This window comes from Macrosteles quadrilineatus, unplaced genomic scaffold (assembly GCF_028750875.1).
Source record: "Macrosteles quadrilineatus isolate MER2022 unplaced genomic scaffold, UCM_ALF_1.0 Scaffold_8__2_contigs__length_117827958, whole genome shotgun sequence".
NCBI lineage: Eukaryota > Metazoa > Arthropoda > Insecta > Hemiptera > Cicadellidae > Macrosteles > Macrosteles quadrilineatus.
This window is the reverse complement of record NW_026542601.1, coordinates 52,564,953-52,592,440: the sequence shown is the minus strand read 5'-3', so window position 1 is coordinate 52,592,440 and position 27,488 is coordinate 52,564,953. Positions and strand designations below refer to the sequence as shown.

At 34.1% G+C, this 27,488-nt stretch overlaps 1 protein-coding gene across 2 annotated transcripts in view; it reads right to left on the bottom strand.

The window, feature by feature from the left end:
* LOC128999730 (cAMP-dependent protein kinase catalytic subunit 3) overlaps positions 1-27,488 on the bottom strand; it is a 147,106-nt gene that overhangs the window by 97,308 nt on the left and 22,310 nt on the right. The window lies entirely within an intron of this gene.

Here is a 27,488-nt window from a genome sequence, read left to right as displayed (position 1 = left end):
AATGCAAATGTCTAATAAACGATTCCCAAGCATTTTCTGAAAACAACAAAGTTTTATTTCCATGATTTAATAGGACAGTAGGAGAATAATCCAACGGTTTGTACATACCGATGGATATAATTTTTGTCATACATCTTGAAACTGGATATGATATACGAAGAAATACTTCTATCAACTTGTGTAGTGGCATTTCCTCTTCTTGTTTCCTCTTCCTTTTTCCGATTACCTTAGTTACGATGTTGGTGTTTTCATCATTTTCTGTACGTGATTCTTCTTCGTTAAAAGATAAAAATTCAGATACTGCTTCTTTACATTGGTTTTTGTTTTCTTTATCTTTTAATAACATTGCTGTTGTTGTTTCCGTTGCACACTGCGATGATCCCATCTGGGAAAGCGATGTTTCCTAGACTGAGAGTATGGATAAACTGAAGTTGTCCGTTTACTCTGAGTTCTATTTATACCCTCCCACAACGAGTGTTTACATCTACAACACTACTTTTACAATTCCTGTCAGAGGGGTGTATGTTACAATCTTATCATGCAGAATCAAACAATAAGCGGATGTTCCTTCGGGTATATTTTCATCAAATTCCAATTCCAACTTTATATCCACGCTTGAAGATTTTACAGATTCATTTTGTTTAGAACAATCTATAACCACAATTGGAGCTTTCGAGGCGAATTGTTCCGGTGATATTAGAGGAGTGTTTATTTTTCCATAATATGATGTTTGAAATCGAGCATACATATCATAAAGTACGCTGTATCTTTTCATACCAAACGAAATATTCAAATTATCGTAAGGGAAAAACTGGGAGTTTAAAAATAATTTGCAATTTGTTAGTTTACAATGATCAAATGTGGCGGCGTTTCCAGTTATCACGTTTCTTTTTTTAGTCTGCAACCCGAATATTACGTACCTTGGTTTTTCTAAATGAGTTGAAGTCTTTACAGTCCAGGTGTGTCGATTTGTAACAGGAAACTCTGGATATTCATGTAGTTCCCAGCTTCTAAATGGTATGACTATGTCTCGATCAGATTTCAATTGTTTTAACAATGTTATTCTATGTTGATCGGCCAACCTTAAATGCGGTACTCTCCAAACAATCTTGTTTAAAGTCAACCGCCAATCTAAATTTGCTTCAGTCGTTCCGGCAGCAGCTTTAATGACATCTTTGTCAGTTGAAGATCGTAACAACACCAATTCTTGTTTTACATTGATTGTGATTCTTCTATAATCTTCGGCGAATCCTAAAAACATTTTTAAAGGTATGTAAAAGTCAAAATTTCCCTTTGAGTCAGGCGTTATCGTATCACTTTCGGGTGCGACCCATCCAGCAGTTAGTAGAATATTCTTCTCGTTTGGAGTAAAAGACACTAACCCCTTCATTGTAGTAGCGATTCCCAGAGTCCACTGTAACACCTGAAATTTCATATCTTATTTCCTCAAAGAGAAATGCTATTGCATTATTGATAAAAGGTACTGTCGTTCCTTCGGATCCATCCTTTTTTGTAACCTTTCCTTCTATATACAAATAGCTTTCGTTCGGCAGCGTGTAAACATCTTGCTGTTGTATAGGAATCCGGATTTCATCATTATTATTTAATTTCGATGAAGCGTAAGGGTTGTGAGTGTGATATTCCTTTTCCCATAAGGTCTCGTCGAATGTCGGACCGTGAGTTATATCCAGTATGTCCATGGTTGACAACTTTAAATCCAAGCTTCTGCAGAAAGCGTAGGTTATCACTTGTTAACTCTTCTACTGCTCTTGAACTACTGATGTGTTCCTGGCGATGCGGATTCTTTTTAAAAGACAACCCCATTTTTAAGATGTAGATCTTATGTGTAACCTTACAGTTATAGGTTCCCCTCTAAAGTCTACGATATTTCCGTCTTGATCCAATATGTTCAGAACGATGTCTGATATATAACTGGTGTTTAACGGTAGGTACACCAGATTATTAGGCCTTTCAATTAACTTGAACCCTGGAGGAACAGACGGGTAGAACGTATGTAATATATGACTATTTTCTCCGTTTCTGTATGATCCCTGTATAATATTACAAGTAATATCTATTGTGGTCACTTTTAAGATATTTACAGTTGAATCTCCAGTATGTGGCTTGTTAGCTTCTAATATACCTCTTGATTTAGTAAACCCTAATAATTCACCTATTGTCTGCTCCTTACTGAAATCTAAAAAATATTTTGAAGTAATGTCCGTTTTCATTGTGTTGTTGTTTCCTAATATCGCAATATTATCTTTCCCCAAATTCTTCTGTATTAAGTCGTTTATATCATCGATTTCGTAGGATCCTGTAGGGAGGGAATACTCTTCAAGGTCGTAATATTCATTTTTACTGTCCTTCGTTTTGTAGTAATGCAATTTGTTGTTTATCCCCTCAACAATGTTAGGAATAGAGTTATACGTAGTAAGATCTAACAAAGCCGCTTCCCATATTTTATCCTTCTGCAATCGTAACGCAGGAAAAAGTATACTACGCATTATAGATGAGTTACTCGTTATCGAGACGGTATAGGACGACATCTTAAGTGTTACTAACACTTTTTGCTAAAAACTCCAAACATAAATGCCCACAAATCGATGTATCATCAGGTTGTTCTCTTTCATAATTGTAAAATACATTCGTTGCTGTTCGAAAATATCGCTGCAATTCATTTGGTGGAGGTAAATTTCCAAAACTATCGAAATAATAGACGGATTTATTGAGTTTCTTGTAACAAACCCAATGTGTACCGGGTCCATCGCTATTATCCAAATTTACTATTCCGGTTTCATTTTTCCACATTTTATTAGGTAGCCCGTCCTTCATAAAAACTCCTCTGAAGAAAGGAATCTTTAAACAAGATGCATATTGAAATAAGTCTTTATTAGTCAACGCTTTATTAGGAATGATTAATTGGTTCTTTTTATTTAATACGCACGATACGGTCTTAGATACAGTCCTTGACCTTTTTTTAACATTGACCATAGTGATTGCTTAGATTTTCTCTTGCCAGTGTTAGATCTTCGCTTCCTTCTTATATTACCTCCACGTTTTTTTGTAGATGTTTTTCTTCTTCTTCTTCTTCTTCCACCTCCTATTGCTGTTTTTCCCCTCATTGCTGCTGCGACCGCTAACGCTGTTGCTCTTTCACCAACACTGGCGTCACTCGATTTTACTCTTTGCCAAGCTTTTTCAGCAAGTACTCTATCAGCTATCGATCTGTTTGTGGAATCCGTAAACTTCGAATACGATATATCGTGCTGTTTACACGCTTGATCTAACTTGTTTATTCCAGGATCACCTCTTGCCAAGCGTTTCTTCAGTTTAGTACCCGGGCCGCAATATTGATAACCAGGAATGTGCAATTCAACAGGCAGTAAATCAATTGATTTATTAACTATTGATCCGAAAGGGATATGTCGTAAAGGCTTCGTCAGTAGAGATAGTGCTGAAGACACAACTCCTCCTCCTTCCTTATATAGCTCTGGATGATGACTGGTACGAGTAACCTCTATCATCGGTATTTATAGCACAATAGCGATATATCAAGTACAGTGTACTATACGGGTTCTTTGTAAGGAATGTTTAACTCTTGGTGATCTCTGGTTGTTTTATATTTTAAAGAGAGGTTCGGAATTTCATCGTTTTATGATCAATAAAGTACTTTTGCACAATATACGTGTTGATCCACTCTTCTTTTTTGTTTTTTTCAATCTTCGGTTTGTTTACTACCAAAAGGTTATAAAAATCAAAGAATATTTCACTTAAAACTCTTACAATATAGTTTACGTTAACAGCGTCATCAAAATGTTCCGGAGGACCGACTTCTGTTAATTTTCTACTTCCACAGTTGTAATCCTTACCATCGTTAAGTTTAAGACTGTTTGAGGTTTCTAGTAGTAATGTTTGTAGATTGACAGCATCTTTACTCTCAATAGGGTCGTTTACAAATTGTAAACGTTTATTACCGATATCGTAGTCACCATTCGGTGTTACAGGTAACCTGTCTCCTTTAGCATTAGACCTCGATCTAATGCCTTGATCGGAATATCGTCCAAACTTATCCACACTCATAATTAAACTGCTAATTATTTGCTTGACCAAATGTGTTTATACATTCCTTCTATACTATTATTTGTCTGTTTCGTAGTTCATCAATTAAAGCCACCCATTCGTTTTCTAGACCCGTGTGGCCTGCTTCTATTGCTTCATGTATTAATCTCATACGATCTACTAATTTATTTGCATCATTGTAATAGATTATGTTTGTGCTGTAAGTGTTTTTTAACAGTCCTTCGCCTGAAGGTGTTGGACTATTCACTTTTATTTTCTTGTGTTGTATGTTTATTTCAGCTGAAGAAATAGCTCTTCTTTTTAATGGATTTTTTTTAGACGGAAACAGGTCAGATATTACGTTTCTATACTTTTCCGATCGATTTCTATATATCGGGTTGTCTGGTAAATATCCTTTTCTATGAGTGTTTGTATCGTGACAAATAGTTTTGAAATGTTTCAAGTCTCTTGCACTGTATCTACTCGGTTTGCTTCTAAATATTAATTCAAACAATCCCAGAGTACCTTTATACTTCTTATCACCAATTAAAATGTTATCATCCTCATCCACATCGAGTAGACTGTTACCGATCATCATTCCTTTTCTTTCTAGCCTCGCTCCGTAAACATGATAATTCCTGTTAGCTGGTGTTGAGTGTAACATTTTCAATACATACTTCCTTCCAAGTTCACCTTTGGATGCTATTTCTGTGCCCAACTTGCTTATGTTTGATGGATTGGTTATTTCCTCCTCTTTTCTTTCGACCTCTGAGACTTCTTCGTCCTCTTCCGTTATGTCTTTATCCCTAACATCTTCCATCGGTTCAGATGCGTCGGACTCTTCGGATAATTCAGTATCCTCATAACGATCTATTTCATGTTGTTCCTCTTCATATTTAGATAACGGAAGAATAATTTCTCCTTCTGTAGAAGGTCCAAGTTTTCTCAGCTTTTGCGTCATCTCTTTTATGGGTTCGATAACAGGTTTAAATGTTGATTCTAAAAATGCATCCCTTTCATTTATACCCAACCTCAATGCTCTATTTTTTCGCCTAATAGCATCACTGAGAGATTTAATCTCTTTTAACAAATTTTCTTGCTTAACCATGTTCGCACCTTGAACACAGGTATAATAATGTCCATCTCAATTTTTTTCAGTGTATTAAAACAAATTTATCAAATCCGATTCGATATCGACCGTTTTTCACAGGTTCGTCTTTGTCAATAACTAAAAACCCATATTTATCTGCCCAAGCCTTCCCACAAAGCTCTTTGAATTGTTCAAACCTCATATCTGCACCAACATGATCGTTATAAATGTGTTTTAGGTTTGTATCATCTTGCTTGAATATAACTATAAAGTTAGCGTTATCTCTGATCAATTGCTTTGGAATTTTACTATACGTCTGGCCTATATATATACAGTCTATATTATTATGTCTACCCATAGCAAAGTAATTTCTAACTGCGTCCTGATTTTCGCAGGATACGTCATCAAATATAAAGATAGAGTATGGTTTAGCTTCGTTCGGGTGCATTATATTCTCGCTTGCATTAAATTTGAAAAATTTGACATCTGGTACTTCGGATAGGATTTTATCTAAAAGTTGATACTTTGGTTGTTGTAAAGACTTTGAAAATATATATATGTTATTGAACCTTAATCCTTTTGGATTGGTAATCATGTTAAACACCACATTTGTTTTTCCACAGTTTGATGGACCTGTCACAATGCAACGAACCGTATTAGGAAACAACAGACCATGTCTACCCTCGTTGTTATTAACATTATCAACAGTCAATCGGTCTACATTGTCTATGTCGAAATGCTCCTTATGATGTATTATCTCCATGTTCCTCTTTGATGGTTCAAGATTGACTGGTTGATTGGTCTAGATCAAGTCCTTTTTGGGTATCCATGAGTCTTCACTTTCTTTAAAACCCAACCAACGCACTAAGACTCTGTCTTTACTTCGTTTTAACACCTTCTCAACGAGATAAACATCCCCGACTGTGGACTTTAACATTTCATGACCGTAGAACCCACCTTGCAGTAATTGTCCTCTATTATCTTTCAAAATATATGTTTCGGGTAGAGTTGGCTGCACTTTATAGACAGTAAATACTTCATTCGTCCAATTCGGTAAGTATTTTTTGCTAAACACTCCTTTGTATTTACTTATTCTGACTTTGTCACCGACATAAAACTTTGCAGGCTTTCTTTTTTCTATCTTCGGTCTAGTATTGTGAGTAATGTTTTGTAAAACGAGTTTTTCATTGTCCTCGTTTACCTCATTCGGTGTCATACCAATCGTTCTGTGGTAGTTGTTATTATAATCATTTATTAGCTTTGTTAAAACATCATACCAAATATGCGAACCTCTGTTTGAAAACATCTTGTACATCGCTCCTTTAAGGGTTCTATTAAATCTTTCAATAATTGCCGATTTTTTCTCAGACTTTGTAGAGTAGTGGTTTATGTTATGTTTTTTCATTATTTGTTGAAAGTGTTTATTGAAGTACTCTTTACCATCGTCAGTTTGTAGATGCTTTATTGTGTTTTTATCTCTTTGAATGATAGTTTCCATGGCTTTGGCAACTGTTGAGCCCGATTTGTCTTTTAGCGGAAAGGCATCGGCTTTCTTGCTAAAACAGTTTATAACTGTCAATATATAATTGAATCCTTTATTTATTTTGCTATACGGTCTAACTTCGATTAAATCTGCTTGATACAAATCATTTATTCCCTTAACCACAGTATTTCTTCTTGGAAAGTTTATTCTTGCGGGTTTATGCAGCTCATTTACAATCTTGCTTTTTAGATCCATGTTCTATGTTTACTCCCTTAGGTCCAAAGTGCAACTGAAGATTACCTGTCGTCAAACTATTTATGTCATGCCTGTTTGATATTAATCATTAGGAAAACATTATCTGGTAATAGGCATAAGGGAATAGTGACCATATGGTAAAGTGTGAATACCGTCAGCGAGAATCACTCTTTTGTCGTCATTTGCAGACAATGCTCTCTTCACTTCTGTGACACTGTACAGATTATGGTTTAAGCTTCTGATGGTGTTGAAGGTTGCAGTGACGCTTTTATTTTCAAACAAACATTTCTTGTACTGTTCAAAGCTCAATTTCTTCTTTAAATAAAGCTTATTGATTCCCTTTGCTTTCTTGACAATCCTATCGTCCTCAACAATGTTAGGATTAAATAGTTTAAATGCGTATAATTTTGACATGAGAGAAACATGTTCTTCCATAGGTATACCATTCGTTTCATCCTTAAACTTGCCTAATACTTTCTTATTTTTCTCGTCGTAGTTGGAATGATTCTTTGGGTAATCGGAAAAATCAAAGTCATTCTTGTGTGGAAAGGTTCTTAAATCTTCATACATATCCAGGGTTTTTATCCAATAGTTGAATGCGTCGGTATCCATGTATGTAATACCAATGTTGTCCCTTCCGTAGTAAGCAACCATTTTGTTGTAATGGAAGTCATACATATGCGTTTTAGAAATGTCAAGTATAGACATACCTACATACAGAGGACGATCCATCTTTACAGTTGTTTTATTCATACACACCGCAACAAGGCTTTCGTTTATAATAATTGACGTTTTAAAATTAGGTTGTTGAACTAGTTTTTGTAATTTCCGTGCATTTGTAACTAGTTTTACATTTTTATGTTTTCTTTTGTTTTCCAAGGTTTTGCCAAAAATTGCATTATTCATTAGTTTAAAAAAATCCTTTTGAAAGGTCGACGTGGCTGCTGTTCTTCGTGTTGTATTGGAATCAATATATGGTTTTAACCAACAGGATTGAGAAAACTGAATGGCTCGATGGACTTTTGTAAGATGAAGACCGAGTTCGATAGCTTGTTGAACCACCCAGAAGTGAGCAACATAACGTTGTTTGTTAAAAAGTGTCATCATTAATTTAGGAAATTTTCCATTTGAAGGTACCTCGGTCCTTGCTAGGAGCGGAAGGTCGTAATGAAGATCGTGCAGGACTTCTGGATATTCAAAGTCACAGTCCAAAATACATCCGGTATCGCCATACTTTGAAATGAGGGATATATCGCCGATGGAGTCTGGATCAACCCACTTGAAATCGCCATATGGTAACGGTTTGGACATAGCCCATCCATAAAGATTATTCGCGTCAAAGTACCCTAAGTATACTGAGTCTTTTTTTTCATCATAGTTAGGAAGATGTTTGTTGTTAGCTTTAACGTGTCTGGTTACGCTTTGAGTTAAACCACCTCTAACGCCGGATTCAATCATTAACAACATGTCAATGTCTGTAAGCAGTTCTAGATTGCATTGTGTCTCTTTTAACATGGCTTGCCAAGCTAAACCTGGAGACGTGTAAGAATGGAGTGGGTCTAACCCATATGCATTCAAACAAGTGTTTCGAAATTCTTCCATTACGTCGCATAGAAGGGTTACATCTAGTTTTACGTAGAAATCAGAGTACTCTCCAAGGGTCCTCATATTCAGTTCGTTCCATACCCTACAAGCGTGCTCATAATCCTCCGATGTAACTTCACATTCGTTGAGCTTATTGTAGAAATGATGACGAGCAGGAAGTGAAGTCTCATTGAATCTATGTAACCCATCAACATAATCGTACGGGAACACTCCTTTACGCAGCACTAAATTAATCTTCTCAGGAGGAACAATCTTAAGTGTTTCTACTAGATTATCTCTTTTTAGGTTTTCCGATAATTTCATAAGACTTGATGGCATAAACCTGAAAGAATCAATAAATCGAAGTTTCATTTTTCCAATCTTTTTAGAGAAACTAATGAATTTTTCCGTGCTGGTAGCTAAAACATCGATAGGCCCATCATCTCTTCCTAGTTCTGGAACTATGAAATGTGCATCGTACCCACTAAGATTGTGTAAAACTACAGGGATGAACCGTGGTATCTTATAGTTTAGATTGCAACTATTGCAAGCAGGTCCTCTATAATCGCCACTGAGATGATCGTGGTCATGGACTCTCACATTATCCTCAGTAAATTCTTTCTTACAAAGGTAACATAATGCTGCTGATTCGTGTTGTACGAGCTGTTCTTCTTCAAGTACCTTCATTGGTATTATACCATTATACAACTTTTCGACTTTTTTAGCGATATCGTAGAGGGTATCCATAAACAACTTAGCGGCGTCTTCACCTCGATACAATTGCGGCTGCGATGTCAAACCAAAGCGTTGTAGATGTTCTTCATTCAATGTTGATTTTATAAGTAAGCAAAAACTATTTGGTTTATGTGCTTGGTACTTGGTTCGTCTATTAGCTTCGCAATCTGAAAGCTCGATGGGAATCAATGTCGATTCAAAATCTGCGTAGATTACTAAAGGTATGCGATATTGTTTAACAGTATTGTTAAAGACAATGTTTGATTTACTAGGATCTGGTAATTTGATTTTTACAGTATCTTTTTGAGTGCATAGAAGTTGATGTTCCAATAGCCATCGTGAACCTCCTCTTTCCAAAGATTTATTTACATAACAAAAACACCTTTTACATATTGTTTTTCTTCCTTTATATTTAGACAACTGTTTAGATACAAGAGCTGCAAAGTCTTTGATATATACATAATGGTTTATATCTCCTTTATTTATAAGGAGCAAGTCCGTATGATCTACACGTTCAGACGTTGTAATTCGCAGAGGGTACACGTTGTTAGACGAATCTAAAGCAAAAACGTTTACGGATGCATTTGGGTTTTGTTTTTCAAACTTGGAGATACATGATAAAGAAACGGGGTAGGTTACCCCTTGGAAGTTGTATTTATGCTGAACATTGTGATAGTGTCGGCTAGGATTTTTTGGAGTATTCTTAACATATTTTGCAAGCATCGCATATTTAAAACATTCGTTATCTTCGTTTTGCACGTTGATACAAGATTTGGTTGAGCTTATTTTCTTTGGTAGAGGGATGTAGCTGCTTCCTCGAATTCCATACCCATGTTTGTGTACTCTGATGTCTAGTCCTGTTATGTCTAACAAACCCCATCCAGAACCTCTTCCTTCATGTTCTTGTAATTTAGTCAAGAGTTCCTCAAAACATTCAGATACAACTTGTTCAATGTCTGTTGAAAACATAGCGGTTCTATTTTTTGTAAGGAAGCCTCTTGGAGAAATTTCATTTTGCGTGTTTGTAAACGTAGCATCTAGTAACAGCCCAAACTTTATAAAATTTAATCTTTTTAATTCACTCTGCAAAGTATTTACTACCAACCTTTTTGCACTTTTCATAAATTCTTCAAGTTTCAATTTCGCATTATCAATCTTAAAGTGTGTTACAACACTACCAGGTAGTGCATGGGCGTGTAATTCTACCTCAACTGGTGGAGCTGGTGCATAATGAATTACACTTGGTCTTGAAACTTGGTGGTGAGCTAACATTTGATCTATTGCTTCCAGTTGTTCTTCTTCATTTTGATCTATTTCAATTCCAACTCTATTATGTTCAATTTCTTCATGAATGACCAAAAGCAACGCATCTTTAAATAATGCTGCACAAGTATTGCATCGAAACATGTTGTAGGTAGGATCTTTACCAATAGTTCTTGAAAATTCGTGTTGAGCTAATATATGATCTATTGCTTCCAGTTGTTCTTCATTCCTATCAATTTCTATTACGTCTATATTATGTTCGATTTCTTCATGAATGTTTAAAAGCAGTTCATCTTTAAATAATGCTTCACAAGTATTGCAACGGAACATGGTATGGGTATTAACTCGACAATAGTTCATCCGTTAATAATGACACCCTACGAAATCGTCTCTCTTTTATACCAAATAAGGTGGAGGGAGGTAGGGGAGGGGGTATAATATCTCTAAGTGGAAGGGGATAAACTAGGATATTTTATGTTTTAAAGTGTGACTTTCAAAATCAAACCAATTATCTTCAATAGCTTGTAAGTAGGTCAAGGTCAAATGATAATTTTTTTTTTAACAAGAATACATCATTAAATGATTCACTATAATAACCATAAAATGAACTATTCTAATTTTTTTTGTATTTTTTAAGTCTAGTCTTTAATACAATTTATTCAGATTCATCATCAGAATCTGAAGGAAATAATCTACGGCAAACAGGATAAACCCCTCTCGCAGCATTCGAAATTAGTTCTTCTATATTGCTACATCTTGGAGTTTCTTGGTGGTTAAAACTTTCCATTTCTTCTAAGCATACATTTTTGTAAATGTCCAAAGAGTCTGGATTTCCATTCATTAGTTTAGAATTACTCAACTCAATTTCTTCCTCAAATGTGTTTTCTGCATTATTTTGTTCATTAGCATCTTCTTCATATGAAACATCCAATTCAAATTCGTCTTCAATTTCTTCATCTTCTTCACTATCGTTTTCTTGAGAAATATTAAATAACATATTCAGTACGTTAGGAAAGATATTCTCTTTGGGTGCCATGGTCGAAGGTTAATAGTGACTGATGGTAAGAATGTGAATGACTTATAGTGTGACGGACCTCCTTATATATCCATTAAAAAGGGTGGGAGAAGGAAGGTTGGAGTAAGAGGTGAAAGTATAAAAGATTGATCATTTTGCTATGAGATATATTTATATACTACATTATTGTTCTCATTACAACTGTTTCACTCGGTTTTTAGTGTGGTAAGAAGTTAAAACACATTTTTTTATATTCCCATTATTGTAAGTGGAGTTTCAGACAATCCAAGTGATACAGCTTGCTCCAATTGCAATTCTAGGATTCTAATGTATTTTATGGTTAGTTGTAGAGTTTTAAATTTGGAATCACTTCTTTTTACAAAAGGTAGTTTACTTCGCAATTGTTCATATGCAATATTAAGTATTTCATTTCTTTTCCTCTCTCTAGCATTCCTTGCCTCTTTCCTCATCTTGGAACACTCGTTTCGAGTTGAAATGGAAGTGCGATTGACATACGTTGAAGAATCTCTCTCTTATATAGCCACTCTCCACTACTTTTTACTATTTATCATATAAAAAAAGTATGTTCAATGTAAGTAACTTCCCCCTCCCTTCCCCATCTCTCTTGGAGCTGGGATGTATGACAGGGTTAAACCAATAATAATAAAAATAAAAACTTAGAATGAGGAGGGTCTCTAATACGAATGAGTTTCCTCATCCAGGGTTGCATGTGTACTTACTCCTGATATCACTAAAGTAATAATGAACTATAGTTCGGCCGCTTAGAAAACGACCTGTGCGCTAATGATAAACCAATGCTAAAGGAGGTCGCTTTCTAAGCGGCCGAACGTGTACATGTTGCTCGAAATCGAACAATTGCAAAGAAGTAAAGTAGTTATTTAAAAACAAATAACTTATTTAAAAACGATTAAAAGTCATAATTTCCCATGAGTTTAAAAGACTCAACTCATAGATTACGTACCTAACAGTTACATATCATAAATATTTCTTGTAAATAGTTTATCATATTTCAAAGCTGATCTGGTTTTAAGTGTATTCTACAAATGTTTCCCACTTATGACCACAGCTGTCTTATATATGATTCCCTCACTTCTTCCACCGACAACACAAAGTGTTTTTTATACAATGTAAGGATTAAAACTCACATTTTTCAGAAATCATTGTTTATCAAAACATTAGAATTAACTTAACTTATTAACTTATGTAATAGTTTAGTTTAACATTATGTGTTTCTTTTGTCTATAAAACGAATCTAGGTCAAGGTCATAAGTAAATTAAAAAAAACCCCAAAGCCTAGTGCATAACTATTTTGTTTTACCATGCATGAAAAAAACACGGAGTAAAGAAACAAACTACTAAAGCCAAGTACTAAAAAGCCAAGTGCACAACTGTATTCTTTTAACATGCGTGAAAGTAATAAAGGAAAAACAAACTATGATAGCCTACTACAAAAATCAATTGCTCTATCATGCAAAGAATAAGACAGGATGAGAGGTTGGTATGGTTGGTATATGGAATTTTAATTTATTTTAAATTGTCTTGCAACAATCCACTGGCCATTGAAAACGCTAAGGTTTCTAATCCTCTGAGATATACGTAAGAATGATCAAACATTATGATTTTTTTAAACAGAATTTGAAATTTTACTTATACAGGTAAATTAGTTTGAAACATTGCAAGAATTTTAATTTCAAAGATATGTTAGTATTTCTCCATGTTGATAAACCACAGGTTACTTAAAATCGCTAAGGATTTTTTTTTAGATCCGCTGGGTTTTAGACAAGGATTAACACTGTTTTACTTTTTAATTTTGTTAAACAATTTCAAAGATATGTTAGTGTTTCTCCATGTTGATAAACCACTGGTCACTTAAAATCGCTAAGGATTTTTTTTAGATCCGCTGGGTTTTAGACAAGGATTAACACTGTTTTACTTTTTAATTTTGTTAAACAATTTCAAAGATATGTTAGTATTTCTCCATGTTGATAAACCACTGGTCACTTAAAATCGCTAAGGATTTTTTTAGATCCGCTGGGTTTTAGACAAGGATTAACACTGTTTTACTTTTTAATTTTGTTAAACAATTTCAAAGATATGTTAGTATTTCTCCATGTTGATAAACCTCTGGTCACTTAAAATCGCTAAGGATTTTTTTAGATCCGCTGGGTTTTAGACAAGGATTAACACTGTTTTACTTTCTAATTTTGTTAAACAATTTCAAAGATATGTTAGTGTTTCTCCATGTTGATAAACCGCTGGTCACTTAAAATCGCCAAGGATTTTTTTTAGATCCGCTGGGTTTTAGACAAGGATTAACACTGTTTTACTTTTAAATTTTGTTAAATAATTTCAAAGATATGTTAGTGTTTCTCCATGTTGATAAACCACTGGTCACTTAAAATCGCTAAAGATTTTTTTAGATCCGCTGGGTTTTAGACAAAGATTAACACTGTTTTACTTTTTAATTTTGTTAAACAATTTCAAAAATATGTTAGTATTTCTCCATGTTGATAAACCTCTGGTCACTTAAAATCGCTAAGGATTTTTTTAGATCCGCTGGGTTTTAGACAAGGATTAACACTGTTTTACTTTCTAATTTTGTTAAACAATTTCAAAGATATGTTAGTGTTTCTCCATGTTGATAAACCGCTGGTAACTTAAAATCGCCAAGGATTTTTTTAGATCCGCTGGGTTTTAGACAAGGATTAACACTGTTTTACTTTTAAATTTTGTTAAATAATTTCAAAGATATGTTAGTGTTTCTCCATGTTGATAAACCACTGGTCACTTAAAATCGCTAAAGATTTTTTTAGATCCGCTGGGTTTTAGACAAAGATTAACACTGTTTTACTTTTTAATTTTGTTAAACAATTTCAAAAATATGTTAGTGTTTCTCCATGTTGATAAACCACTGGTCACTTAAAATCGCTAAAAGGATTTTTTTAGATCCGCTGGGTTTTAGACAAAGATTAACACTGTTTTACTTTTTAATTTTGTTAAACAATTTCAAAGATATGTTAGTGTTTCTCCATGTTGATAAACCACTGGTCACTTAAAATCGTTAAGGATTTTTTAGATCCGCTGGGTTTTAGACAAGGATTGACACTGTTTCGTTCAAAAATAATTTAACTATTGATGTAAGTTGGAACTATTCATGTTTCAAAGATCGTAGGTCATGTACAAGCTGCTAGAGCTACGTTTCCGCAAAATCTTTTCCACATGAATTATAACAACCCTATGCTTCGAATTCTAAAGTTTACGTAAACTTTTAAGATAGAATGGTTGGTGTACAATTCCATTATTTAAATTTAGAACCTAGCCATAAATATTTTACGATTAAACTTAACAGTAAAATAGTAAGCAAGTATTACAATGTTGGTCAGACATTGCAATAATTCTTACATTTTACACAGTTCACCTTTTGATGTTCGACCTCAACTATCAAACAATGAACTGTGTAAGGATGATGGCGTGCGCAGTCTCTTTTATAGACAGTAGGCGTGGTTTTACTAATTAATGCGAGGGGCACTTCAGTACGCAGACGACACCCCATTGGTGTGGGCGTGGTCTACTCAACCAATGAAATGCGGGGGGGGGGGGGGCAATACACATGGGAAAGCGAAATGGCGTGCATAACAAACCGAATTCGAGAAATTGCAATGTATTCCAAACCTTAATTTAAAACGAATAATAGTCGTAATTTCCAATTACTTAAAAGAGCCAACTCAAAAATGTTGTAATCAATCACTCGGATACAGTTGTTATCAAAACTGAAAACATACGTTTTTGTGTGTATCACGTGTTTACTACGAACAGCTGTAATTAGTATTACGAATTATTCATCTGTTTAAGTAAAAAATAATCTTTTCTTCATAAGAAATACATTGAGATTTTTTGATGACCCGTGGGGTAAAGCCTGAGAACTTTTATTACAGGAATTTGTGAAAAAGGGCGTCTACATAAACAAAAAATGCTTAATTTTGACACATCGTTTGTAAAAAAATTCGTTCACTATTAACAGAGGATTAGTGTTTCGTAGAAATCGCCTTCACGTAGTAGGAGGGAATAGAGCTACAGAAAATAAACATGTGAAATGCTCGTTACTCAAATATAAATTAGCATTGCAATATGAATAACCTCTAGATTATGTAGAATAAATAATAACCAGCCTTAATCTTCAAGCTTCTAGCTAAAAAGAATCAAACTATACCTTATGTATATTTATATACAATTAATATTTACCTGTGATAATGAAATGTCTTGAGAACTGCTGAAATATTCAAACTGAAATATACGACTGAATCTAGCTGCAAACAGGCTAACTGTAGAATATTACTTTTACCATCCTTTCACTATTTAACAATTAACTAATGAATGTTTGCAATGGTCAAATAGTTTTACTTTATAATGTTCCAGATAGAAACGTTCTGAATACAAAACTTTAAAGATCTAGCTTGCTGCGATGTTTTTTTACTTCGACGTAAAAGAACCAAGTAAAGAGTATTTTCTCAATGACAGTGGGGTGATTGAACGTTTCAGCTCTCTGGATTGGAACATTGCATAGATGAGCATAGATGTTCTATGTTCTATCACGAAGAACGAACCGTTGAAACACATGCGGGCGTTACAGGGATCTTCACTAACTGGAGAAGCTACCGTTGAAACAATGAAATTACCAGTACCCGCATTAGTTTTGGTCTACACGCTTTGTCAATTCATTTTGTTTTCATTTGAATTAAAAGGATATTTTTCCGAATTGGTTTTAAAATAACAAACAATTTGCAAGTCAACAATTTTGTTAGGGATTGTACACAACCTCTTGATGACACGTTGTAGCTTACGTGATAGTGTTAATATAAATATCTCACAGTAGGTTTATATAATGTAAAAGATTGTTTGCTAAAAAACGCAAATTTGCTTTAAAATTAATTGTAGATAACAGTATTGAAGGAAGGGATTTTATTTTGTACACATTGGTTGTTTATACAATACATCTATATTGTTTGATTGGTAAACTCGCATAGAGTGGTTACACTAGAAACAGACAAATTGAATCCAACAATTCAGAGTACAATAATAACAACATACAAGATAACACTATTTTATCCACTACAGATAATATTCCTCATCTGATCTACAACAAACCATTACATCAAGACACTCATATATTCAACAGATATATATACATATATATATATAATATCATCCAGTTTAAATGGATCCGACTTTAGCATGGAAGTGTTAGATGTATTAGAGATACTGGATGACGGTGAAAGAAACCGTTACATGTGAACGTAGTTAACAGTGAAAATAGTGAACGGTGAAAATAGTTAAATTAAATAGCTTTCTGTACCACAGGTAGCAATACAAAACCAAAAACCACTTTCCACTAATTTTTATCGCATAAAGGACAAACATAGAACAAACAATAAACAGAACTGGACATTGAATTTTATAAATACAAACAAGAATATTTGATAAGAGTTGGCATTTGTTTTATTAAATAGTAAATAACTGTGTAGATAGTGGGAAATTTGGTTTTTTTTATATAGCTTGATCGCTTTGTACATCTACCATTATATGTTTTACGATTTGATTGGTAAACTTGAATACCAATTGTGTCACAAACTGTTATAAGAATTATTCACAATTTTTACTGGAACATTCATTGCTATATATTACTGTTGATTTTGTATTGAAGCGATTTTTTTATGTATATGAGTGGTTATTTGTTGTAGATTAAACAATGTGTAGTATACCAAGTGTTTGTTATTTGAAAAAACCATTCGAAACATATAGATTTGAATGAATGGGTGAGTCTTGTTGAAATAGAAATATCAAGGTACTATGTTTAAACCGCGGCACGTAGTTGTAATTAGTAGAGCAATGCTCTGCCCGCATACCGCCAACTGTTAAACAGCTGATACACCTTGCAGGATTAAAGTGTTGTTTTAGTTTGGATCTGAATTTTATGTTTGTAATAGTAAAATAATAAAATAGTGGTTATATTAAGTTTTATGTACGGAACATTGCAAACCAAAAAATCAAAAAACACTTTTTCGTAATATGTACATAATAACAAACTTTTCACTTAACGATCTCATAAAATGTAAAGACAGAAGTGGTAATAGTTCAATTGCGACTGTTTGTTGTATATAAACAATGATTCTAGGTAGCCATTAGAAAAACTATAAAAGAAGGTTTAAGATCGGGTCTCTCATCAGTCTGTTGTGAAACTAGCTAAAGACAACATCTTATTAAAAAAGATTGTTTGCTAAAATCAGTAATTTGTATTAAAATTAATTGAAGATATCAGTATTGAGGAGGGTATTTTTAGCTTATACACCTTGATTATTTATACATGTACCAGTACATCTATATTATCTGATTGGTAAACTCGCATAAAGTGGTTTCACTAGAGACAGACAAATGGAATCCAACAATTCAAAGTTAAATAATAACAACATACAAGATAACACTATTTCATCCACTACAGATAATATTCCTTATCTGAGCTACAATAGAGCATTACATCAAGACATTCCAGAACAAATAAATATAATATCATCTAGTGTAAAAAGATCCATATTTAGCAAGGAAGTGATGGATATATTAGAAAGACTGGTTGACGGTGAAAGAAGCCTTACCTAACATTTGAACATATTTAACAGTGGAATTAGTTAAATTGAATAGTTTTCTGTACTACAACTAGCAATAAAAAAACATTCAAACAGTTTCACAAAAGGACAAACGATAAACAGAAATACGTTGGATTACAATACAACCAAGAGTAATGAGAGTTAACATTTGCTTTAAATAAATAGTAAATTATAGGGTAAAGAGTGGGAAATTTGTTTTTATATAGCTTGATCGTTTGTACGTCTAACATTAAGCAATGTACAATATACCAAATGTTTGTTATTTTAAAAATCATTCAAAAACATAACGATTTGGATGAATAAACAAGTCTTAGAAATATAAGGTACTATGTTGCAAATGTGGCACATGGTTGTAATTAGTGGAACAATGCTCTGCCCGCATGTACCGCCAACTGTTCACGAAGAAGTAGAAACACTGTGTACATTACTTTTCCATACCAGTTAAATAGCTGATACACCTTGCAGGATTAAAGTGATATTTTAGTTTAGTTCTGAATTTATGTTTATAATGGTGACATAATAAAATAGTGGTTTTTAATAAGTTTTCTCACAGAAACATTGCAAACCAAAATCCAAACACTTTTCGTAATATGTACATAATAACAAACTTTTCACTTGACGATCTTATAAAATGCAAAGACAAAAGTGGAAATATTTCAATTGCGAATGTTTGCTGTATACCAGATAGCAATCATAAACAGCATAAAAGAATGTGTATGATGGGTCTCTCATTAGTCTGTAGTGGAACTAGCTAAAGACAACATCTCATTAACAACAAATTATATCGCAAACATTGCAAAGGTAACATGTACAAATAGTTATCTCCAACAGTTTTATGTCGTATATATAGCTAATTTCTCAAATTTAACAAAATTCCTACTATGTTTCCAATAAAAGAAGCAAACTTTGAGTGTATAATATGCATGGACAAAAAAATCGTAATTTACTCTTCTTACCAATGCAAACACTGTTTCGCTTGCGACATGTGTGGATGACAATTTGACAACTGTTGTTACTGTAGTAGACCTAACTCTATGATCCAAATGTTTAGTTTAGCTTAGATCTGTATTAGGTTTAAGTTTGAAAACAATTATATTCCTCGTATGTCAATTTTGATTTTTTCAATAAAGAATTTAAAAATCAGCATATCGGTACTTATCCCTTTACCGATATGCTGATTTTTTTTTAAACCACAACAATAACCTTGAAAATATCGATCCACCTAACTTTCACACCTCAGCATGTCGTCATCATGACGTCACCATACCGTAACCCACCACACCACGTGCTAGGTCACGCACCATTACCACCAGATGCTTAACCGTCAATTAAGCACCACATGGCTCTTGTGACGTCACTCCTCAGCAGCCCTATGTATCCACTACTTACGTGGGAAATAAAAACGTATCAAAAACAGCTGAGAAGTGCTGAGAAATAAAGGGTTGCCGTGAGAACTGAAGTGACAGAATGGTCGAGGTCACATCATTATGAGACATCACGTCAAATTATGAGACATTACGTCACATTAGAGTCGCATCCGGCACATTGGTTAATTTGTAGCGTCCTCAGGGCCGCGCGCTTTGTTCTATGGCAATACGAAATTATTACTTGTGTGATTACCAAAAGTTTGGAATTACTGCAAACTGTCCTCTTATGTGGATTGTTTAAATTTTACTAAGTCCTAGTTAAACTTTTACTGTTGATACAACAGTCCGATGAAACTAATAAACTTTAGAGATGTTTTGCTCAATTCGAACCATGTAACCTGTTAAATTTTACTTAAAACATTTCTTTAACATATATTGGTAAATCTGATTGTTTGATTATAAAATTGAGACGTTTGGAAGTTATCATGTTACAGTAATTAATGAACTCCACTTTAGATACACAATTTTAAAAAAATGCCTAAGCAAATATAGAACATTAATAAAACTTTATAAAAATCAGTATAACATAATTTTGTAAATATTTATTTCAAGCGTCTGTTAAAAGTTCTGTAAATTGTCTTGACTCCCGTCCGTAGGATAAGAAGTATACACAGAAGTCCTGCTCTATATTCTGTAACAATGTGGAACAGAGAAACCCCGTGACATGTTTGTTTTAACAAATTCTCTTAGCAAATAACAAATTCTATTAAATATAGGTAGCCAATAGTATATTTAATATTTGAATAAAAAATCACAGTCGTAGAGAATCTCTAAATCTCTAAATCTCGTTTTCATTACAAAAGTATTACAAGAGTTTTACCACAGTCATTTGCAAAAAATGTTAGGCGTTCGAATGTATTTACTTTTGGGGTCAGAAATTAGTTGTACCAAAATCTATATGTCAGCAATAACGATTAACTGACTTTCTATATTAACTTTTTCCTTTACCATGCGAAGTAAACATTCTATCATATTTATTAGTTCATAGGTTTGAAAAGTTTTAAAATAGACAAGGTTGAGTAAACAGAAACACAAAGTTCGTAGCTTCATAGGTCATGGTATCGGTCCCAATCCTCGGATCGAACTTTGACCGTGCTATTATTGTAGGAAACTGTCACAATTAATTAATATAATGATTTGTATGTTTTATTCCCGAAGACGAAAACAGTATAATAAATACAGGGTGATTGATATAAGTGTGCCAGCTGTTTTATTCAAAAACTATAAGAGATATCAAAAAAATTAAATGGTAAGTGCCTTGGATTTTTTATTTTAAAAATTGTAGTCAAGTCGAAAATTTTTTTTTAGTTGCCATTTTTCCAATATGGCCGCCAACTTTGATTTTTTTTTAAACACCCTGTATTTTATGATGTATTCTGGTAGAAAATGTAATTTTAAGACAATTTTACTATTGTGTTTTTTCCCATAAACCTAACCGTTTCAAAGATAATAATGGTTAAAGTTGTGAAATTTTGAATAGTTTTCGAATAAAACAGCTGGCATGCTTGCTTAGGACTTTATCTAAACTCTTTCTCACGCTGAAATTTTCAGCAATCACCCTGTATAGTAAAAAAAAATATTTACCTCGTAAACTTAATTGGTTGAATGAGCACTTCTTGACACAATTTTGTTAGATCATTAGAGTCGTTATTTATTGTAAGCGTAGATTTGTGGAAATGCTACGAAAGATGCACAAATGTACGCAAAGTGTCAATGAAATCGCTTGCTGCTGAACTCCCTGGCGACCTTTTGAGGTTTCATTGATTGACCAAAAAGAGCGTTCAGGGACTCCGGTAATTATTTAGGGTAGGTATTCTAATGCATTTACGATAACACTCGAAATTGATATGCTGTAATATAGTACAAACTAAAGTGTATTACCGTAATATTGATTAATCATCTCCAAAACACCACGGCTTACGCCTAATTCTTAGAGAGATTGTATTTCGTATAGATAATCAATATACATTAGCTCAGTCAGTAGATAAATACCCCTGCCACAGCAAACCTGCAGACTAAGCTAATTTCCATTTGTCAGGGGTACAATTAAATCTATTTGAATAACATTACGTTAAACGAGTCCCATGCAAGAAAACAGCCAAGTTTATGATATATTTGTCGTTTGTCATTATTTGACCAGAAAGAGGGGTTTAGATGCCAACATCTTATTCTTACATCTTATATTAAGATTGTTTCTTTTTACAATTTTATGTTTTCTCTTGTATCCCCAAATCCACATACAATTAGGATTTTACTTTGGATTCCACATTTCGGCATTTTGAACACAAACTTTGACCTCCACTTTCACTCAACCTTTGACATATCCACCCTCTCTCTCGCTCTCTCTCTCTTACTCATGCAAGCACTCATCACATACTCTGTCTCACTCACACTCACTTATCCCAACTACGACCACGGGCTTGCATCACTTAACTACCTAATTAGGTCACTAAACATCCAAGCCCGTATTTTCTAACGTCATGACAGATAACAAGCTCAGAATACATTACATGTTTTGCCGATTAAATTTACATTTTATTTTTAAACTTATGTATGGAATTGAATATTAATATCTCATACATTTATAATCGTTTATAAATGCAATGCAATGCTGAGATGAAATAGAGGGGCTCTTGAAAAAAATACTTATACTTAATTATACATCTTTGCATTCACTACCAATAAAAATGTCCAGAATCTTTTATTTGCCTTCTTAGATCCGGGTCTTATCTTGCTGAAGATTTCGCCGATACTTGTAACCTAACGACTTGATAAGACTATTCGTGTTTCAGAATCGATACCCGTGGGAAAAAGAGATAACTTATGCGTGTGTGGGATATTTTAAACATTAAAACCTAACGATTTGTCATGTTGTTTTGATTATGTGGAATTTTCCACTGAATCAGTAAAACATTTTTGTAGCCCGGCGTAGTTAAGGCACAAAGCCAATAAAAAGTGTACAATTAACCATTACTGTAGTATTAGTTGCATACTATTTTGTTAGGTGTATTGATTACACCAAAACTTCTAGCAATTCATGTCATCACAAAAGAAGAAAATAAAAAGGAGGGAGACAAAGTATCGATCCATATTGGCACGTAAGACTGAAATTTGGATCTACCAAAACCAAAAAACCCTATTGGAACAATTTTATTTAACATAGGATTTTTATAGGAGCTATTTAATAAAATAATAGGTCACTTTGAGCGTTGCCTTTCGCCAAACAAAATCGCATCGATTCACAAACACTCCTATCTAGATGGCCTTAGCACTTGACACCATTTCAACAAGAAGCACAAAAATGTCACAAGTCTTATCACTATGTTCCTGCTGCTGCTGGCTCTAACTCTCGACCGGGTCATAAAACAAGTATAAAGTTATTAGTTGAATAAGATATTTAAGTATCTAAGTATTATAATAAACAAATGGCTATTTATGTGTATTACATGTTCTACTAAATTATAAGCATAATATTTTAAACCTTGAGTCATTGAGTTGCAAATTCTAACCTCCGAATGCAAATTGCATTCAAATTCAAGTAGGCCTACCAGGCAGAAGTAGTATGTCAACAAAGTCAGTCAACATACTTGTATGGAAGATGTCTCTGTCACTTCGCATCTTCATGGTCAGAAATATTATTTCATCACTATGGTCAAAAAGTGAAATAGGCTCTTTTCTTCACGAGTTAGGACTTCAACCAAGAAAATAATTGTGGGTCCTACTTGGCCCGTGAGATAATCTATATTTTTTCCTACAGTCACCTGACAAAGCGGGCTTCCTTGCACTGATTATAGTACAGAAAGCGGCTAATTGCAGTGTTCACTTACTTTTGCCACACCCTTTTTACACACAGTTATTTTTTGCCGCACACCAGTATTCCGGCCAAAACAAAAAACAGCGTGCTTTTGAAAGTAATCAGTGTACGCTCGGAGATATTTTGGCAACGATACTACGACTACGATCAGCTGTTGCTGTGTTTCCCATTCCGTTCAACGCTTGGATTTAACCTAACCTAAAACGAGTAGTTTAATGGTTTATAATATTTGCAGGAAAAATATAATGTGTAAGCGAGTACAAACTTTTCATATATTTCATACACAAATAACTATCGTCATACTACACAATTATTTATACTTTTAAACTATTTTTTTATTTTTACTTTTGGACAAAAATGGCTTTTGTGTTTATGTATTGCAATTAAATTTGCGGCCAAATCAAAAACTTGTAATCCATAAACCATCGATGTTTTGTATAATACCTTACTAATTTAGTTCAATTGTGTATCTTATTTTTTAAATTGTATTGCCATATTGTAACTTGGTGTCTATTTGATAGTGAAGAAAAAGGTTGACTTCGCACTTTGGGCAAAGGCATATTGCAAGCATTGTTTTCGGAAGTTTGCTAACATGTAAACTAAAATTATGCACTGTTGGTGCAATATATACAATTTCTTTACATATGTAACTCAACTTGTGGATTAACTAACTCATGCATTTGTAACGCCTACTGTAAGGTCAAATCAAATTTTAAAAAAGGTAAGAATGGCTTAATTATAGACAACCGTTAGTCTCTAAATCTACATGCCTATAGACTATAGACAGCCGTTATACCATGTTACATCTACCCGCCTATACACTATAGACAGCCGCTATACCATGTTACATCTACCCGCCTATACACTATAGACAGTCGCTATACCATGTTACATCTACCCGCCTGTAGACTATAGACAGCCGCTATACCATGTTACATCTACCCGCCTATACACTATAGACAGCCGCTATACCATGTTACATCTACCCGCCTATAGACTATAGACAGCCGCTATTCCATGTTACATCTACCCGCCTATAGACAGCCGCTATACCATGTTACATCTACCCGCCTATAGACTATAGACAGCCGCTATACCATGTTACATCTACCCGCCTATACACTATAGACAGCCGCTATACCATGTTACATCTACCCGCCTATAGACTATAGACAGCCGCTATTCCATGTTACATCTACCCGCCTATAGACAGCCGCTATACCATGTTACATCTACCCGCCTATACACTATAGACAGCCGCTATACCATGTTACATCTACCCGCCTATAGACTATAGACAGCCGCTATACCATGTTACATCTACCCGCCTGTAGACTATAGACAGCCGCTATACCATGTTACTTCTTCTCGCCTATAGACTATAGACTGCCGCTATACCATGTTACATCTACCCGCCTATAGACTATAGACAGCCACTATACCAGGCCCACTGCCAAACGACGAGGCAGTCCCGGCCTTGCCGTTCCTGATGAACGATTACTAAGGTCGAGCTACGGAGGAAAACCGCAGTCAAGAGGGAAGTTTAGCTATTAATATTTCCCAGGGAGTAGCAATTCCTGGACATTTTGTTGGGAATTGTCAGTGGCTGTAAACATCTTCAACCTTCCAAGGATTATAAAATATTTATGTTTTCGTTATTGTTTTGTTAAGGGTTTCTGTTATAACCGGCAGTGTATTATGTTACTGATTGGTTGTTATAGTTCTTATAGTCAAAAGTTTCCCGGTTTGATCCTGAGAAAAGTGAATAACTTAGGGACAAAACTGGGTCCAGTTGTCCTTCATTATCGGGCTTTTAATAAATTTGACATGGCTGAAGAAACTTTGTTAGTCAGGCGGAGGCATCTAACTACTTCCAGTATCTTTGCAAAAACATGATTTAAAAAGCTATGGACTTTTTTTTAGCTTTTGCCTCAACGTATTGCCCCTCAACGTAAATAACTATAATTAAGAACACGTGTAATTAATATAAAACTTCTGTAATACTATTTCAACATCTTTTAATTATACATGAAGTACAATTATATTATTGTTTTAGCAAAATAAACTTTTCCTCTAAACCCAGTACAGCTAAAAAAATAAATCCGTATACATTTTAACATTCTACTATAGATTTATTTAAAGTCTGCAAATTAAAATACACTCACTGTTAGCACATGTAAAAATAGGAAATTAAGCGACCAACAGGTTAACGCACAGTTAATTTCGATTTCATCACAGAAAAAATCAACTCTTTAATTCTGAGATTAAAAAGATCAAAGAGTTAACTCTTATTCTGTGATTGCATGTACAGTATTAAGTTTAACTTATTGAAGGCCAAGACGAGACACAACGAGAATAAAGGTCGAAAGATAAATCAGCTGTGAAAGACTGGATCGTAAAACCACAGGGTCTCTCAGAATTAAGTAGCAAAGCAGACCAAGCTTAACAGAGAAGCGGCAGAGGCGATAAAACTGAGAATGAATTGGTCAACAGAAAACATTGTGGCCTTCCGCGGATGTTGTTGTGCTAGACTCGAAAACAGCAAAGGCTTCTGTGTCTGACTACACTTTAAAGTTATAAATATGTTTACATTTCTTTTATGAGTTTGACAATTTAATTCCAATCAGTGAAGCCTCTTTTATTATCCTAGTTAATAAGACCAAAACTACCTTAGTAAACCAGTATTTATTCATAAACAATTATATTTATGCTGCCTTTAGCACAGTTAAACCTCTGGAATGATTCAAATTATTTATTGAAAATAACATCAACAAAAGCAAACAAAGAGACAGTTTTTTACACAAAAGATGTCCATCCCGACATACAGAATATATTTTATTCAGAGTTTGTTTAAATATTACAATTATTTGTTTTACATTTGAGCTTTTTAGGGACTTATGACCCTACAAGCTTGTTTTTAATTATGATATTGACGAATAAGTTTAAAACTAATTAAAAAAGTAAAAATAAGTGGAAAATTTGCACATGCGATTAAAATTCATCATAATTAAAGATTCGACAAAAATCTATGTCATAAATATTTACCGATGGCATTTTACAAATTGGTGTCCCTAATTTTTATTTTCTATTTCTTATGATTCCGTGATACAGTATTAATGGTGGCATGACAAGTATGACGAGTAGAGCTTCACTTTCAAATCTGAATGAAACAATGCCAATGCTCAATCAATCAATTATACTATCAGAAGGAAGACGAAAGTCACGACCAGGGTTTGGACCGTTCCCTTAAAAAGTTATAAGAAAAGCTGACATAAAAATCCCACAATGGTCAAATTGTTCATCATCTTACACTCTCTTGGGTCGCTTATTGTGGACAGTGGATGCAAACAAGATCGTTTCTTCTCTAATCTTTTACGTTATTGTGGCTTGGCACTATGTCTACTTCGCCACCTGTCGTCGTATTTCGCCAGCACTGACCTGCTCTACCGCTCTTGTCAAGGTCTTTGTTCGCGATATTTATTATACAGATTAATTTAATCGTCATAATCTTAGCCAAAATCTAAAAATAAGTCGAAACGAGTTTTCGCGGTCGGTCGATTCCCTCCAGCGGACAAGGAGTAAGTTGTTTGGATGATTTATAAGCTTCTGGCAGTCGTGTTATAGCGGATGGGTTAAATTAATGTAATTACATTTAACACGAGAGTGTATACAAGTAGTTGCTATATCTGCGTTTCGCAACGAGGTGAGAACGTTAGATAAAATGATGTGGTTCTTCAGACACTAGTTAACAGTTAAACACCCACCACGGGTTGAAGAACTAGTCATTTGTAACACCTTTATGACATTACTGATTAATCATTTGCATCAGCACATAATACTATTAAGATTTCTCTATCGATAGAAGCAGCCAACACCTTTTCAGAATTGGTATTTAATTTTAAAAATATCTAGTCGAGTTGAGCCTCCAACTGAGTATGCTAATGCCAATTACTGATTTCTTTCAAAAATGCTAACTTTTTAAAGCTTGTAGCATAAAACATTTTTTATATCTTATATCTAGAATTTCGACAGTAGAACTCTCTATGAGGGGCTCAATTAACAACGTTCGATTCGAACGAA